At 34.3% G+C, this 13969-nt stretch overlaps 1 pseudogene; it reads right to left on the bottom strand.

Moving 5' to 3' along the window:
- Positions 1 to 10460: 10460 nt before the first annotated feature.
- Positions 10461 to 10722, bottom strand: LOC119048603 (protein BRICK1-like; annotated as a pseudogene).
- Positions 10723 to 13969: the final 3247 nt, after the last annotated feature.

Here is a 13969-nt window from a genome sequence, read left to right on the forward strand (position 1 = left end):
AAAGATGTCCATCCAGCTTAATAACTCATGTGTAATCAGAATGTATATCGTGGCAATAGAATACAATTCAATTTTACCAAGACATTATTTACATCATGGACGCTTGCTGTTGAAAATCTGGTGGCCTAAATGTATTTTAATATGGAGTTTCACATTATACTTAGGCATTATTGTGTTAAAAAATGAGGTGGTTTTCTGGAAGAAAATGCACCTAGAATTGACATAAACTCTCTCTCTCTTTCTCTGTATGAGGTGATTCAGTGACAAGCTTTTAGAGAGATGATGAATGCAGTAATGTAAAGTTTGTGAACTTTTGCGTGTGTGGGGGAACCTAATTAACCAACTTAAACTACTTTTATTCAAACATTCCAGAAAGATAACACAGGTCACAAATATTAAATATCTGTTTTGCTTTTCTTTGCTTACTTATGCATTTATTCAACACTTGCTATGGCAGTTTATCTAAAATTAGGTTCAAAGTAATTTAGGCAGCTATACCCAATGTGAAAGATTCTGTAGAGAGCTTTAAATCATAGTGACAGCCATTAGAACTTGCTTAAAAGAAATGCATTTCTGAATAACTCCAGAGAAAACAATAGGCAAAAAAAGCTATAAGTATATCCATAAGGTCTTATAAGAAATTACTCAACACTTATATATATGGTGCTTTGAAACAATAGAATGAGATATATCATTTTCTGGATTTTCACACCTATTTAAAAGAAAAAGATAGCCTCTATTTATTGAACATTTACTCTGTGTTGAGCACATATCTTGGTACATGGATATTATTTCACTGTATTCTCAAAATTTTTGAGTTGAAGTATAAGAAAACTCATTTTACTGATGAGGAAATATTAGCACAGAAAGATTAAATAATTTTCCTAAAGTCACATAAATAGTTAGTGGCAGAGATGGCCTTTAAATGCCTACAGAGTGATTCCAGGGCCAAGTTCATCACTTCTGTGTCATTTTCATTTCAGTCCTATCACAGATTTCTGTAAGTCTAATGAAGTCCTTCACATTGGTTTTTCTTACTTGTCACAGGTGAGTCAAGTCATTCCATAATGTTTATGGAGAATTCTAGAGTTAGCTCTTCTGTAAATTTCTAAATTTTGAAAACACACTAGATGAATGATTTAATTATCTGTTTATTGGTTGGACATTATAAATATGTCCAGAAATATAAAATAATAGATGCCTGCAATATATCAATTCAACAGTCAAGTGTTGCTATTTTTAGGTCCATTATGTTGACCAATTCATGTAACTTGGAACTGTGGGCACTAAGTACATAAAATATTATTTTAAAAAATCTCAGTGTTTCATCTTGAAAAAATACTCAGAAACTTATTTGATTTTGGAAGATATTTTCTTTCAAATTGGGTTGTTGCAAGACTAAATTAGCTTAGAATATTAGTAATGCAACTTTAAAATCTTTTTATAACAAAACTTTCCCCCAACGAGATGCTCTAAACTTTGAACAGAAATTGGTAGAGGGAAAGGTACCCATAATTTTACATAAAACATTAAAACACTTTTTTACAATTAAGAGAGTGTATAACTTTGGATAGTTTTACATGAAACAGTTTATGCTGACATGCTTTAAAGAAAGCACCTGAAACATCTGGGGAAAAATGTTGGGCTTCGGAAAAATAGGTTTTGAAGTGTTTTCAGCCTTAACATTTTCCAAAAGCAAAATCAAATATATCTCAGTCATCACTATTTTCACATTTATTTTTATTTATATTCAGGGAGCATGAAAAAGAAAATTGAACAATGACCATTCAACTAATCACTGAGTGCGTAGTTAAGAGAGTCAAACAGAGAATAACCTTATATCTCCTCCTGGGGAAGAAGATACTCTATCTGATTTGGTTTGCTTTGGTAGTGAAAGGTTACTTGTACCTGGCTACATGATTCCAGTTCCTTCAAATGGATTTCTGCATGCAAGCTCTGCTGGCCTCACAAAAATAAATATTCTGTTGACCCTAACATACACACCTTGATTTCTTATTTGATTACAGTGTACCTCAGTCCTATTTTTAAGGTTCAGTTAAAAATCTGCACTAACCATGAAACCTGTATTGATTAATTATTTTAGTGGAAATAATGGTTCTATCTCCAAACCCCAAAACTCTACTCAATCTTTTATGATAACACTAATTTCATTTGTTATTTTAGAGCCCTCAGTTTATATAGATGTATCATGTAGTTCTTAAATATTTATAGTGTGGACCATATGTTACTGTTAATTTTTTCCTTATAAAAGTAATAATATTTTAAATTTTATAGTAAAAAATTTAAAAAATGACTTATATCTGCACCCAAAGTTATCTTTATTTTTCTGCTTTTATTACCATTATGTATACATATACATAAATATCTACACAATAAAATAAAATCATGTGAAATACACTATATTTTGTTGTTTTATTTTTAAAATAATTATGTGAGTATACATATTTCTTTATGTAGATCATAAATTTTAACAGCTTATATTATCCATCTGTAGTATATCATTTAAACAGTTTCTAAAAATTTAATGTATCATATTATAATTTTAAATAAAATAAATTTAATGTAATTTATAAAAATACTTTTGCACATTTCTTTGTATTTTTCTAGGTATAAAAGTTTACTTTTTGAAATGTTCTGCCATTTTTTTGTCTAAAACATTTATTCTACTTCCTGGTCAAATAATCATCGACTGTCTATCCCTCATCAATAGTGACAAACAAGCATAAACATTTTTTAAGCAATTCACAGTTGTTATTTTATAAATTTTTTGTTCATATAATTTAACCACTTTTTAATTGTTGAGGTTTTAAAAACTTCATTGATTATATATTAATGTTAAATGTCTTATTTCTCATAGAAACTATACAAGTATAAACAATTTTTCATTTACTTTAATTGAACATAGTTCTTTATTTACTTTTCCTGACAATACTTTGTCATGTTTAGTAACCAAAACATCAATAAAAATCCCATCACTTTGGTTCTCTAACACATTTTATGTAAAAAAAGAATGCTAGCCCCTGGAACACTGAGTTCCAGTCTGGTTGAATTTTCTTATTCACCATAGCTGTAACCCAATAGCCAACTAAAACAGTTAGTGTGTGAATAAACCAAAGAATGAAGGACTGAGTGATGCTTCTTCATCTGATACTTATTTTATACCATATTTACCTTTATGTGTACAAAAAATGAGGTAGAAATTCTTACTGATCAAAATTTTGTCATTGTAACCTAATCAAAAAAACAAATGAGCAAAATAGAACCAGAGACTTGGAAATAAAGAACAAACTGACGGTGACCAGAGGGGAAGGGAAAGAGGGGAGAGGGAGAGGTGAAGAAATAGGAATAGGGAACTCATGGGCACGAACAATGGAGGGGATTGACTGTGGGAGTGGGGGGGGTAGAGGTGAGCAATGGGGAAAAGGCAGGACAACTGTAATTGAACTACAATAAGTAAACAAAAAGAAAAAGAAAATTAAAAGGTATCTTTGTTTCTTGCATCATCTTCTAAATAAATTTTTAAAATAGAAGTTAATATCGACTGGTCTTACCTTTCAAATAAACAGGCTGAGTTATGTTTAGCCCTATTTTCACAGCAGCATTATTTACAACAGTGAAGGTCTGGAAACAGTCCAAGTGCCCATTAGTAGATGAGTGGATAAAATTTGTGGTACATTTACACAGTGGCATACTGTGCAGCTATAAAAAAAAGAAGGAAATCTTACCTTTTGTGAGAACGTGGATGGACCTAGAGATTATTTTGCTCAGTGCAACAAGCCAGTCAGCAAAAGACAAATACCATATGAACTCACTTATATGTGGAATTTAATGAACAAAATAAATGTATGAACAAAATAGTGACAGAGGTATTTTTATATAAATGTAATTTATATAAATACTTTTGCACATTTCTTTGTATTTTTGGATACATAAAATGAATTGACCACTGTCAGAGGGGAAGGGAGAGATGGGCAAAGGGAGAAAATGGGGACATTTGTAATAGTGTCAACAATAAAGAAATCATTGAAAGCATTAACCTATAAGGAAGTATAAATTATGCTCCAGATAGTTTTGATATGTAAAAATACTAAGATGTGTATAGAAGAAAAATTCATTGATAAATTTCATATATCTGATAATAACAAGTATAACTTTCTGTGAATTTAATGTGTTAAAATTGGTATTTGAAAATGGTAAGTGCGTGGGATCAATATACTAAAACAATTACTGGATAGTATGCCCTATGCCATTTACTAATTTTAAAACTAGAAGAACAGATAATTGGAGAATTCACAAATTTTTGTCACTGCTAAAATGAAGGTATTTCAGAGTCCATGGAGAGCACACAATCAAGTTTTACATAGGAAGTTAGAAATACGTGCAAATTAGTGTGAAATAAGCTTCATAATATAAAAATGCAAATCACCGTATCTGGAGAAAAATAGTTTAAAAGTAATATTTGGATACTGAAACAACTTAGAAATTAGCAACACTGAGTAATTTTGAAAAAAAATTTAAAGTGTGAAACTAGATTTTACCAAATCTTACAGCGCAGTATAGTGTAGTATTAAAATCATGGAGATATCTACTATACCTAGAGTAAAGTTTGAAAACCTTTAGGATGGTTTAAAAAGCTTCAGCAAACTGCCACCTGAAAATTTCTACAGCTTCTTCCTACTTGTTTCCCTTGTATTATCAAGAATGGTCCTTGGGGAGTGGAGCCTTTACGTTGGACCCAAGAAGGAACACACCAAGGCACATCATCATTACATTAGCCAAGATTAAAATGAAGGCAAGAATCCTAGAAGCAGCAAGAGAGAAGGGGACAGTCACCTACAAAGGAGATCCCATCAGACTCTCAGGTGATTTCTCAAAAGAGACCTTACAGGCAAGAAGGGGCTGGAAAGAAGTATTCCAAGTCATGAAATCCAAAGACCTACAACCTAGATTGCTCTATCCAGCAAAGCTTTCATTTAGAATGGAAGGGCAGATAAAGTGCTTCTCAGATAAGATCAAATTCAAGGAGTTCATCATCACCAAGCCCTTATTATATGAAATGTTAAAGTGACTTACCTAAGAAAAAGAAGATAAAAAAGATGAACAGTGAAAGGACAGCAAACTCACAGTTATTAACAACCACACCTAAAACAAAAGCAAACTAAGGGGACAGCTAGATCAGGAGCAGGCCATTATATTTATGTAGATAATATGTATATATAGCATACAATAAATATAATAATATTTTCTCTGGAGTTCCTATATAGAAATAAGAATTTTTTTCTTTTTGTTTTTTATTTGGGTGCATAGATTCGGTTCTTTGTTTCTCTGCAATTTGGGAAACTCAGACTTTGGGGTGTGGGAGTAGTTTTACAAAGGCAAATGACAAAATGACATTGGTTATTCATTATACTCTGGCCCCACGAGAGACCAAGATCTCTGGCAAATTCTATAATTTACATATATAAAGTATATATGGGTATTTTTGTGTGCATTTGTAAATGTATGTGTGAAAAATAGATGGTACGAGAGGAGAGTAGATACTATCAACTCCACAAGAATTGAGAAGAATTACTCTCTTCCCAAGACTGAATGCGTAGCAAGTATCACTGAAGGACTCTGAAGGCGGCATGTTTCTGCAAAACCCAAGCAACCTATTTAAAAAGCAGAAAGTCGAAGTTCTATTAGCCAGTTTCATTTAATGATAATAATAAGCGAGCCCCTAAAATATGCAAAGCATATTAACATGTATAGTATATTTTATTTTCATTTAATCTTTACAACAACACTGAGAGTAAAGATCATTATTCTTATTTTTAAGACTTTACATCATTCACATTTAGGGTCAATGTTAAGAGTCTCCTGCATTGAAATGACATGACTAGCTATAAAAAAAATTATTCAAGAGTACATAATAGTAAATAAAAGAACTACTGGTGTTTTCTACCAAGTAAAACTTGAATATTTAAAGAGAAGTCAAATATTTTAGAATTAAAACGATATGTTACTTTTATAATTTTATTTTAATAATAACATAAGATTATAATTTTATAGTTGTGCTTCTGAATATAGCAACTTTATAGATTACTTCAGACCTTCAAAAGAAATATTAAGTTAATTAAAAGAATAATTGCAGTTTATATTTCTGAACTCATTTTGGACCAACACTAATCTTAACATTAACTATTTAAGTATATCATCAAAAATTGGATTACATAATTTTTAATCTAAATTTTTAAGGCGAATTCTTGTTGTTAGAGATTAGCACAATTGACATGATTTTACTTACTAAGATTATTTTTATTCAACTATAGTATGCATAGGAAATAAACATTAATTTTCCCTCTCCAAGTGCTTAAATTTATTTTCTAAACATATATTTCCTATTAGTTAAATAAATCATAGTCCCTTTTGAATAAGCAATATGTATATGAAGTTAGAAGTTAAAATTATATTTGTAATCAACCTCTGAAATTAGCTATATTTGATAATAAAGACAGATTCATGATTCTAAAACTGTTAAACTATCTTTTCATATATATTACTTTCCTCATGCACATGGTAATTATTATGCTATAATTGCTAGTTAACTAAACATTAATTTACATGTGATTATGTTGTAATTTTAGCTAAAGATGTTTACACCAAATATGGAAGGGTATTACTGTGCAATTAGATGTTTTTTCTACCTTTCTATTACATATTTGCATAGTTAGTAAACTGCATGAAAATTACCACATAAATATGAACATTTACAAAATTATTATAAAATATGTAGCTGATATAAAAGATATTAATAAAGCAAAGTGACTTAAAAAGTTTCACAAAATAAAACACACTAAGAAATTCTGTCTGAGGAACATTTGTGTTCTTAAGACTCTCTCATTAGTTTACAGATTTGCAAATCGAATAGACCTCTGTCAGCTGTCAGGTGAATAAACTAAGAATTTTGAGACTCCAGATATGCAAAAGTACATGGTAACATTCAACTCACCAGTAAGAGACAGTGAAATAACTCTGAAAAATGAAAACGACCTGTGTAGACTCTTTAATAATTTTACCATACAGGACTAAAGTTTTTTGTAAACTGTGTGAATATGCTCAGAATGAGCTCTTACTACAACCATGTGGTATCTCTTTTTAAAGTTTAATTGTCCATATGAATTATTCATACCAAGATGAACCATTGCCAAATTGTATGTTTGTATTTTCTCTCTATGAAATATGTATTTTATTTTTCCCAATATTTTATTTATTTATTTTTAGAGAGGGGAAGGGAGGGAAACATCAATGTGTTGTTTCTTCTCAAGTGTCTCCTACCAGGGACCTGCCCTGAACCCAGGCATGTGCTCCGACTGGGAATCGAACCAGCTATCCTTTGGTTGGCAGGTAAGTGCTCAGTCCTCTGAAAAATACCAGCCAGGGCATAAATATGCATTTTCTAGCTAAGAATCACCACTTCTTAGGTGTTAATTCAACAAAAATTATAGAGTGCTTCAATATGGTCCAGGTACTGTTCTAAGCTCTGTAGCTATCTGTACTCATCTACCCTCTTCTGGCTTACATTCATTTACTCTTCCCTTGTGTTACCAGCACTAGCACTTTGTTTTGTAGTGTGTTTATAATGAAATTCAAACATATTACCATGACTTATAATGTCTCACGTGTGCCTGTCTGCCTCCTTCTGCTGTAGCCATGTGAGCTCCATTCTATTTCTACAAAACAAAAGACACACTTAACACATCCTTGCCTCTGCTTCCTTTGGCTACAGTTTTTCTTCTCCATTTTTTTTCATGAACCGTTTAATAATAATCCTCCAAGCCTCAATCCAAATGTTACATCCCACAGAGATCTGATGTGACTACAAAGTTCCCTTTCGCATTATGTTATCCTCCCTTTACTCAGCATTTAACACAGCCTGTGTACCTGTGTCTGTCTCTCTGCCATACAGAAGCCTAAGCAGAGTAAAGGAAAACATGGTGAACACTTAGAAAATAATTGACTCATGAACAAATACATGGAAACTAGCTAAAAAGAAAGACTCCATAATTTTTGTAAAGGAATGCTGTTTTTTATACTTTGGATATTCACAAAACAAATTAGCATATTAAGGCTGTACATATTTTATTTTGTTTGACCCAGAATTTCCAGAGAAGTTTTGAACATGAAACCTTTATTGTCTGTTTTTCAAATAGCACTTAATATTAACATATCTTTTAACTACTGCTCTTTGGAACACTTGATGGCAAACATACGCCTTTATTTTTTCCTACTGAGATTTACATAATTCATAATATAATTTAAATAAGCATTCTATGATAATAGAGGCTTAAAGTACTGAAAGGATCAGAATGGGTTTTACGAGTGAACCAAGTTTAGTTCAAAAAGAAAAAAAGGCATTTGCCATTAGCTTTCTTGCCTATGGTTGGCAGTTGATGGAACAGTGCACAGAGTAATATGTTTTCCTTTTGCTTTCTAAATTTGTATTAAGCCCATAGCAATTCTGTAGCAAATTTAATGATGTTGTGGGGAAAATGTCTAATATAAAATATTTTATTATAAAAGTACCAAAACATTAAGCCTATACTATATCTGCTTCTATGTTTGACATCATGGAAAAAAGTACTATAGTTGTAGGGAGGAATGTAGAATGTTGTTAGAAATGAAAGTGAAAACCTGAACTGAATAGACATTATTCCCTAGTGCTTAACTCTGTGGGATGTTTTTATTGTGCTTTGTGTTTGACAAAACATAGTTTTTCATGCTCAAATTTTTTGGAAGTTTAGCCTGTTCTGGCACAATGGATTAAGTTATAAGTTCTCTTGCTATTTCTGAAATGATACATTGAAATATATTTGCGAAATGATATGCTATGGCATATTTACTATAATTCCTATGACAGAGTTTTAAATTTTTAATAAAAAAGGAATATGTATTTTAAAGGACTTAGAAGTCTTTTTCAGGGTACTAGTATTATCTATTCTTACTTATAAGATTAATGAGTTAATAAGCATCCATTTAAAAATATTGATTAATCCAAATGAATAAGTGAAATAAAGAAATCCTGTCCTAGATTTTGGACATTATAGCATTTTCTATAAACTATTACTTTTCAAAAATTAAAGGAAAATAATGTCTATTTCTATTGGGTCTATTTAAGGCTGAAATTCAAGTTACTTAGATTATTATCAATTTAAGAAAGTGTACTTAATAATATAATAGGCTGTGTCCTTTGAGAAAAGGTCACACAAACACTGTTTGCTTTCTAAAATGGGTAAATCTCAATGAGACCAGTTAGCTGATAGACTTTTTTTTTTTACAGATTACTTGGGTTGAACCATTAACCTGGTGGCCATTAAGTACTATTAAATGAAAATTAGGTATTATACCTATCTACAGAATCGGAATTCAAAAGCAAGCCAGAATTTAAAAAATGGTCCTACAGCATGAGAATTTTGATTGATAAAATGTATTGAGGATTAGAGATGTAAACTTTGAAATAATGTGTAAAGAATTGCTAGCTGAAATCAGACAAACGTGTAAATGTCCAGGAGGGGATTACAGATGGGATAGAGCAGGAAGCAATTGCAAACTCAGCTTTTTTTCCAACATTGTACCTTTTATTGGAGCATACGTAATGTACCTACAAAGTAAGCACTTGGCATATGTCTGCTGAATGACCAAAGGATTCCCGGGATGAAATAGTCAGCTCAAATTCCAAACATGGGGGCTCTGGCTGGTAAGTTACCTAAGCTTTGATCCAGCAGCTTCCCCCTCAAGGTGTTACATTAGAATAAGGATCCCACATAAAAGATTTCTGTGGAATATGAGTCCCATCTCTAGCTCCTCTCCCCACCACAATCAGCAGTCAGATAAAGTTGAGTTTATTTCTGAAATATCAGAGGCAGACAGTCCAAATTACAGAAAGAAAACTGAAAATGTCCCTTCGAGTCAGGTAGGGGCCTGGGCTTGACCTCCCCAAAAGGACAAAAAAATGGGTTAACAACAACATTCTCTGGCAGCCACCTTGCCAGGGCATGAGCGTCTCAACCAGGACTGTCTGCCACCCCCAAATGAAGGTGGGGAGGAAACAAAGACTGTTTATAGAATCAGCGCCAAGGCAATGAACACTGTAAGGAGAGTCAGAGAGAAAGTGAGAGGTGGGGAGGACCTTCACAAAGAGAACGAGGCTTTTGGCTCTGAGTGCCTCAAGTACATTAACCAGTAGTTCTAGGGAATGTTACTGAAAAGGTAAATGCCTAACGTTTTCAAGAGTTCCCCTAGACTTTGCCCCACATGCCGTACCACACTGTCAGATGTGCATGGCAGAGCCCAAAAGGCCACATTATTAAAGAAGGAAAACCAAGAATAAGCGCTGTTGTTCTTTAAGGAGACAAGGAGTTGAAGGCTGCTGGGACCTTTCCCACAGAGGCGTTTGTTCTGTAAAGCAACTTCCCAGCAGCACCTGGCACAGTTCTAGGTGAGGGTCTCACCTTTTGTCGCCCGTGCTTCAATGTACTCTATTCTCCGTTCAAGGGCTGTCAATTTCTCATCTAGTGTTGCGAGTCTTGAACAACAAGGCAGATCAAACAAGTTGAGAAAGTCTGCAATTTTCTCGATGCTGCTGGTGATGAGCTCAATGTACTCCCGACTGGCCCAGTCTTGGTGAATTTCCTGCTACAAGGGGTCCTCCTGTCCAGCCATGGCTGCTGCTGAAGGAAGAGAGATTTTTTTTTTAATACTGGAAATCAATATTGAAAGGGTAAGAGAAGAATCTCTTTTCAGAGACACAAAAAGAGTGGTGTTAGAGCAGAATAATAAAATTTTCAATAAAAGTGGTCAAGAGTGTTAAGAAGGGTATTGAGGCCAGAATTTTGTACAACTGGTCTGTATTGTCAAGTTAAGAAGTGCCTTATATATCAATTAAGACAATCACAACATGTTTAGATGAGAAACTGAGGCACAGGGACTAATTTGTGAGAGTCGGCATTAACCATTCATTGAACATTTATTGAGCACCTACTATATTCCAAGAACTTAGCTGCTTTTCATACAAAGATGCTTGTCCTACCCTTAAAGAATTAGGTGTTTAGGAAGGGTAATAAATGGGTAATTATACAATGTGTTAGATGTGGTAAGAAAGTTCTGTGTTCAAAGATCATAGCTTTGTTGTAGGTCAGTGCTATTTTGGTGAAAGTTATTAAGGCACAACTGTTACCGAACAACAAGAGGTCCGAGGGAGGGGCAATACAATATTTGGCCCACCTAGGGATGCCCAAAACTGCTATACAACAGGGGCCCCTCCCAAAAACAAAATACTAAAATCTACTGGGCCCTTCTGTCCGCCGCCAATTGGAAAGACATCTCTTAATGCCAGAGATTTGTGAAAAGGAAACAAAATGTTTATTTAATGCTATTCAGGCCTAATGCCATCACTAAAATAGCAAAGTCCTTTAGGTTGTACACCTACACCCACACAGCTCCCTTCTCCCACTGTCCCAACTCCGGGTATCGTAAATCAGGAAAAGAGCACACGACTGTATTGCAGGCCGCTGGCACCGTCAGCTGTGTCACTGTGCAGGATCTCGAGTTAATCTAAAGTACTGTGGTACCCTCTCATGGTCCACTGGCAAGAGTTCTTTGTACCTAGTTCCAGTCAAAGTCTCTCTTGCTTTTTCAGGCCCCGCGGCCAAAGGGGGCACCCCAAAGCCACGTGGGCCTCTTCTACCAAAGCTGCAGGAGTCTGCACTCCACCAAAAGCATGTGGCTGTCTTCTTCACCTGGCTGCAGGGATCTCCATTCTGGCAAAGCTGCATGGTTCTTCCCTTTCACCTGGGAAAGAGGGGGTCCGCACCCTGCCAAAACCACGTGGCTCCCTCTTTCACCTCACCAAGAGGGGGTCCTCACTCTGCTGAAACCGCGTGGCTCTCTCTTCATCTGGCCAAGCGGGGGCCCTTCATGTCTTGGAGCCAGTCTTTTCCAAGCTCTCACACAGGCCTTTTCACTCAGGAGCGCAGCCCCTTGTTACATTCTGAGTCCAAGCCCTTCTCACTCCGGAGAGCAGCCCCTAGTTCCCATCTTGAGTCCCTGCCACAACCTTGGCCACAGCTATTTAACATATCTATGAAACCAGTTAAAGGTTATAGATATGTTAAATAATCATTCCAGAGGTTAGCTGCAAAACTGTTCCTATGCAAAACAGCTCTCAATGGCCTGGCTCCATTCATCCCTTCCCCCTGGGGGGGGGGGCGGTGAGGACATCTTATATGTCTCTCCAATATTCCTATACACTTTGAATTCTGGACACCATTCCAAATCTTTTTTTGGGGGCCCCCCTGGCTGCACCCTGTATCACAACCAAAAAATGTTTTTCAGAGAATATGATAATGGAATAGTTTGAAGGCTGAACAAGAGATGCAAGCCACAGAATGAAGAAAGATCATTACTGGCCGAGGGATAAAGTATGTGTAAAAGCTTGTGAAGTGAAATAACTCAGTGTCTATGACATTGGGATAAGCTAACAGCTGTCAGAAGGGAGGGGGGTTTGGGAAACTGAATAAAAAAAGGGAAGGGGTTAGCCAAAGAACGTATATGCATACATAACCCGTGGGCACAGACAATAGTGTGGTGATGGCCAGAGGGAAGGGGTGAGGGGCTGGGTGAATGTAGGCAAAGTGGGAGGAATGGGGGCATCTCTAATATTATCAATAATAAAAATAAAGGAAAAAAAAAACCTCTTATTTGCCATGGTTTTTTGGTTGCCTTTTTATGTTTCACTTCCATTAATGTCACAGAGGCTTATACTGAAAAAGAAAAACAGACAAAAGTGTAGCTTTTAATGTAGTGTTATCTCTGCCATCTTTAATTTTCTCCCCTATAATTGAAGGACTTTAGTATTACTTAATACATTTTTAAATGATAACCTATGTCTCTACCTGCTGGTATAGATGGTGCACTCTTATCATATAGTGTATACTAAGTCATATTTACCCTTTCACTATATTTGGCTGTATTTTGAATATATTTTATTGTAATTAACTAAAACCCAAAATGGGTTGTCAATCCATTAAATTCAAATTTACAAACACAACCCCCTATAACAGGCAAGCAAGCAAACATCCCTGAAAGGAGCTGGCAGGATTCCAAGTTCATTTGCATACTTTGTGTGGTTGGTGGAGCTGAGATAAGATGAGGAGACCCTAAGCCTCAGGGGACCTTATTGCTTCCTTGTGGGAAAGTAAAATAGTACCAATTAAAAGTACTTTTAGTCTGAAATATCTGTTAAATACTTTAACTTATCAGTTTAATTTAGGACTAATTTAAAATTAAGCTGCCTTCTATCCTTATATTTTACATTGAAGTTATTTACAGAACTTTTATGATATAAATATAATCCTTGTTTTCTATATAATTCATTTGATGTTATTTTTGATAGTTATACTTTGTTTTCTAAAATTGCTCTGTCTTCCTTTCTGTGTTATTACTTTGTTAAAGAAAAAGAATTAAATGTAAAGCATAGTTCTAATAGCTTTAATATGAGTAGACTGTGGTGAGAAAACACAATTTAAGTATTCACTGAGGACAACATGAAATAACAGAACAATAAGACTTACTTTATGAACACAACATCTATTAGGGGAGGCACAAAAAACTACATTCTGGAAAAAAATCATATGGCATGATTTCCAAAAGCGGGAGAAAAGAGTTAACAAAAAAATCATGAGCAATGAAACATTTCCACTCTTCACATTACGAATATTTAACTGTATTTTCAAACTAAGCAACTTAAATTTAAGGAATGCCATATGAGGCACACATGTCATCCTCACCCCAATATATCTGATGACACAGTATTGTATTATCAAGCATACCGAGTTAATAATACAATTTTAAAATCATTAGCTAAAACAGATAAATCACCTCATAATCTGCAATGTTGCCACTATATACT

This window comes from Artibeus jamaicensis, unplaced genomic scaffold (genome assembly GCF_021234435.1).
Source record: "Artibeus jamaicensis isolate MK-2021 breed Jamaican fruit bat unplaced genomic scaffold, CSHL_Jam_final contig_233, whole genome shotgun sequence".
NCBI classification, from domain to species: Eukaryota; Metazoa; Chordata; class Mammalia; order Chiroptera; family Phyllostomidae; genus Artibeus; species Artibeus jamaicensis.